Raw genomic sequence first — 371 nt, forward strand, 5'->3', positions numbered from 1 at the left:
AGATTCCGACTATTACAGCATTTACTAGACAAACGGTCTAAACTTCCAACTAATTAAAAAAAACTGATCTACATGACAATAATAAGGCCCATCTGGACGTACGGAGTTGAGCTTTGGGGCTCCACTAAACCTTCGAATTCCTTTCATATCCAATCCTTCGTAAAATTCTCAATGTTCCTTACTTTGTTACAAAAAAACCATCCATAAAGACCTAAATGTTCCTTATTTAACCGATCTAGCCCGAACCCGATATCATTGCTTCTATTATAAACTCCTTAACCACCCAAACCCACTAGTTTCTAACCTTGCTTCCTCTTCCATCCCTGGCAATCCTCCGAGGCGCCTGAAAAGTAGATGGCCTCGTGACCTTA

The sequence above is a fragment of the Halyomorpha halys genome, unplaced genomic scaffold, assembly GCF_000696795.3.
Source record: "Halyomorpha halys isolate HHAL.00 unplaced genomic scaffold, Hhal_1.1 Scaffold41.1, whole genome shotgun sequence".
NCBI lineage: Eukaryota > Metazoa > Arthropoda > Insecta > Hemiptera > Pentatomidae > Halyomorpha > Halyomorpha halys.